Below are 4615 nucleotides of genomic sequence, written 5' to 3'. Positions count from 1 at the left end.
TATTTTTTAGCCCATTTGGTAACTATTTCGTTTTTTGTTTTTGAAAATTAAGCATATTGTCTCCCCATTATCACAATGATTTGCATCTTTTTTTAAAGTAAATTGGTTGAATTCTTAGCCAAGTTCTAAAAACAAAGACAACTTTTAAAAATTACTTTTTTTAGTTTTCAAATTTTGACTTGGCTTTTAAATCATTGACAAAAGAGTAGTTAACAAAAGAAAAAATTTGGAAGTGGAAATAGTGTCTATAAGCTAAAATTTGGAAGTGAAAGTAGTGTATATAAGCTTAAATTTCAAAATAAAAAAAAACGAGATGGTTACCATTGGGCTTAGTTTTAAAATTTTGGTTTGGTTTTTGAAAATATTAATAGAAAATAATGATATAGAAACTTATAAATTGAGTAGTGTTTAGAAATTTAATTTTCTAAAACAAAAACTAAAAAATGGTCATCAAATGGGATTTACTTTATTTAGCATGACTTGAATTTTGAAACCACTCTTAAAATATAGATAACAAAACAAAAAAACCAATAAAGGAGAAGCACTCTTAAAATATAGATAACAAAACAAAAAAACCAATAAAGGAGAAGTAGTGTCACATGCTTTATTTTCAAAAATTAAAAACCAAAAACCAAAAACAAAAAATTGACCTCGTTTGGTAATTATTTCGTTTTTCATTTTTTGTTTGTGAAAATTAAGCTTATATTCTTTTCTATCATGGTTTGCATCTTTCTTAAGTATAAGAGTTGAACTCTTAGTCAAAATCTTAAAAAAAATATATAAATTTCTAAAAAGTACTTTTCTTATTTTTCAAAATTTGGTTTGATTTTCAAAAAACATGGGTAAAAACTAAATTACAAAGCAAAAATCTAGAGGCGGAAAGAGTGTTTGGCTTAATTTTCAAAAAATAAAAACTAAAAACTAAATTGTTATCAAACAATGCTCAAATAATTATTAAACAAGAACCTTAGTTTTTTTTTAAAAAAAAAAAAAAAGATAACAAGACAAAAATATAAATAGGTAGAGTAATGTTATAGGCTTGAGTTTCAAAAATAGAAAATAAAAACTAGGCACGGTTTGATAACTCTTTGATTTTTTGTTTTTAGTTTTTAAAAGATTAAACTTTTAAATCGTACTTTCACCTATTCATCTCTTTGGTTTGTTATCTACTTTTTGTGAATGTTTCGAAAACTAAGCCGAGTTGAAAAACTAAAAAATATATATATTTTTGGTAAATTTCAAATATGAAATGAGTTATGTAGGATGAAAATGTGGAAAAGTAGAGAAAAAAGAAAGCACAAATTTTAAATATCATAAAAAAATGATCAAACGACACCTATACAGAACCAAAATATACATTTAAAAAATCATTTGAATTTTCTTAATTATAATAATAAATTAGCTTCTAATTACCCAGCATCGTTCAGTGGGCGTGCCGGAGTGGTTATCGGGCATGACTAGAAATCATGTGGGCTCTGCCCGCGCAGGTTCGAATCCTGCCGCTCACGTTTTCATTTTTCTTTTTTTTCCCCATTATTTTTCCTTTTCACCTTTTCACCTTTTTTTTTTTTTTTCTTTCTTTGATAATAAAATGCCATAACTATTTTTCAATTATTTTTTGTTTAAAAATGGTTCTTAGTTTTTTTTATAAAAGTAACGAATAAGATTTAACCTATTCTTCTTTCTCATATTTTTCTCTTTAGATCTACTATTTTCTAAGCAGATTCCAATATGTTCTCGTCCCCGTTGCCTTTTGTTCGTGCGAAGTTGTTCGTATAGATGACTGAGGTGTTGTTGGACGATTGCTTGCTGGACTCGAAAGAGGAAGAGGAGTTTGTTCACGGTGAGACCGAGTTTTGTGAAGAAAAGTCTTCAACTAGTATGTTCTCTCGGTCTTTTGTTTTTATCTTTTAAGCATGTCAGTAATTTAATGTTATCGATGCATATCTATATGTTTGAATGTATATGTGAAAATTATGTCACAATGAATTGGAAAGATCTGTTTCCGCTCATTGGTATATCAGAGCTAGGTTTCTGATATTCCAAATTCATTGCTGCAAAGAATTGCATATACATTCTCGATGGGTGCAGCATGTCTACTTTCTGTTTTAATTGTTAATTTGTTTGTGGATGTGTGGATTAATGAAGTTTTCTGGGATGAAACATCGGTTTGTTAAATTCTTTTATATTTCTAGTTAATTGTAAAAGCCCCTGCATTTTTTGACATAATTAATTGCTATCGAATCTGTAATTTCAAAGTTAGTTTGAGTTTTGAGTCATTCATGAAAAAGTTTGGAACAAGGATTGCTGTTCTTCGAGGAAGAAGATGACCAAGTGTTGGTCGAGTCGTGTAGAAGATGGGGTAGACGATCGCTGAGTATCAGATGCTCAGGTGTCATTTAACACGCGTGCGCACTAGGCGATCGTATAGGTTAGCAAGCCTCATCACTTAGTTATTGACTATATGATCACGGAGTAAAGGTGTGGTAAATCGTTTACCTTTTCATGTGTTAAGCGATCGTCTAGACAATAAGGTTTCGCAGCCTCGTTGTCGTCTAAGCGATCGTTTAGCTTTCGCGATATCGTCTAGTGTGTGCTACATGATTGTTTACCTGGAGGCGTTTACTAAATGATGGAGCTTCACCCGATGGTTCAAGACCCGGTTCGCCTGTGAACCTGTTTGCTCGATGGAAAAATGTCATAGATAGATTTTTTCATTCCGGTTTTGTGTTGGTTCATCCCGGTCCATTAATCTGTGATTTAATACATGAGATGTATGTTTAATTATATGTCATATGGTATGCACATATAGAAAAATTCAACCTTAGGTTATGCATTGGTCATGCATCATCTCTTTATTATAAATGTTATGATTTAGAGAAGTATGATTTAAATTATATAAGAGTATGCTCATGCATCATATAATATAAGAGTTATATTTATGCATGCATAAAAAGCATTGGCATGCATCATCTTTATATTATAATTGTTATAGTATAGGAGTGTATGAAAAACATGTTTTCTTGGTTATTATATATATATAAAAGTTATGTATAGTAATGACTGAACATTACATGAAGCATGACACATAGATTACTTTATAAGCGTTATAAATTCCTTGTTATGTGGCATTGTGTGTTAGTTGTTTCTTTTTAAAGGTTAAAGAGAAATTAGAACTAAAAGCAATAAGAAAGACATACATGCTCACTTTGGTTTAATTCATGGTTTTAAATGTTTAAAACTTGGATGACATAGACCTAAGATCATGGTTCTAATATAATTAGTAACCCTTAGGCTTTAATCTTTTAATCAGTTTAATATGATTAAATTGACTAATAAAAGGTTAAAGTGTAGCAAATCTATCTATAAGGGACCTTTTATCTAAGGCGGGTTCTGTCTAGGCTAAGGTATTTAAGTTGACAAAAACATAACACCCCTACCTAGGAACCTACCTAGAAAGGTAAATTAGATAGATTTGATGGATGCATGTAAGTTAAGGACAATCCATTAAAGTGTTTAAATGTGACTACTTGAACTTGTTTATTTCATAGACAAAAGTTGTTTATGAGCAGTCTTAAAAGGTGACTTAGACTAAAATCATTAGTTGGATTGTCTAGGTTAATGAACCCCTAGGTAGAACATTCGGTGGGAGGTACTTGGGGCATATGATGCTTCATTTAAACCTTTCACATTTCTCCCTTATAGTTCACACCTGAGATCTACCCTCAGCCTCGTGGCATCCTGGGAGTGTCCCCCTAAAGGATAGTGTTTGGGTATGTCAATATCAAGGTGGATGGAGAGAATGTACATAGTAAGTGGGAGTGGGAAGTGTGACAGCATATCCCACGGTCTCCCTCGTTGGATTGAATCAAGTTTCTGCACATCGCCTCGAGGCACCCTAGAAGTGTCCCCCTATAGGATGACAGTTTTGCACGTTTCTTTATTTGATCTCCTGTAAGAGGATAAGATTACTTAGTCTCTTGTCCTAATCTACTTCTACCCTACGGTGGACTCATTAGGGCGGGACTCTGGCGCCGAAAGCGAGGGGTCACACTTACGCGGAATAGTTAAGGGTTAATAGTTCTGGACTAAATAAATGGTGGCTGTTAAGTTCAGTTCCAAGAGTTGTTCTGCCTGATGGTTGAGAATGTCTCATCCTAGTGAAGGGGCATCTGATCATCCCACAAGGTGACGTTTTTCCAGCCTCGTTGGGGCATCATTGCAAAATAGAAGCCTTAAACACTTAGGGTACTTGAAAGCTGTTTTGCTAAAATTAATTGGTTAAAATGTGGTTTAGCAAAATCTTATAGAAGTTTTTTCGTTTTTCAGCAACATGTTTTAAAAAGCCTACAACCACTATAGATTTTCTTAACGCTGACAAAATTACTAGCGACAACTTTTTTTACTTGGAAACATATGATCATGATGATACTAATCATCGAGGATCTCATGTTTGCCCTTACAGAGGTTTGTCCTCCTATTCCAGCTCCTAACGCCGCTCGAAATGTTCAGGAGGCATACGAGCGATGGACACAGGCAAACGAGAAGGCCCGAGCCTATATCTTGACCAGTCTTAATGATGTGTTGGCCAAGAAGTATGAGCCCATGGTCTCAG

The 4615-nt window shown here is 33.0% G+C and overlaps 1 non-coding gene across 1 annotated transcript; it reads left to right on the top strand.

Moving 5' to 3' along the window:
- The first annotated feature begins 1426 nt into the window (after positions 1–1426).
- On the top strand, positions 1427–1508 carry TRNAS-AGA. Its single transcript has one exon. It is a non-coding gene; the product is annotated as a tRNA-Ser (tRNA).
- Positions 1509–4615: the final 3107 nt, after the last annotated feature.

This window comes from Benincasa hispida, chromosome 7 (assembly GCF_009727055.1).
Source record: "Benincasa hispida cultivar B227 chromosome 7, ASM972705v1, whole genome shotgun sequence".
Classification (NCBI taxonomy): Eukaryota; Viridiplantae; Streptophyta; class Magnoliopsida; order Cucurbitales; family Cucurbitaceae; genus Benincasa; species Benincasa hispida.
The sequence above is the reverse complement of the archived record's forward strand: the minus strand, read 5'-3'. Positions and strand labels throughout refer to the sequence as shown.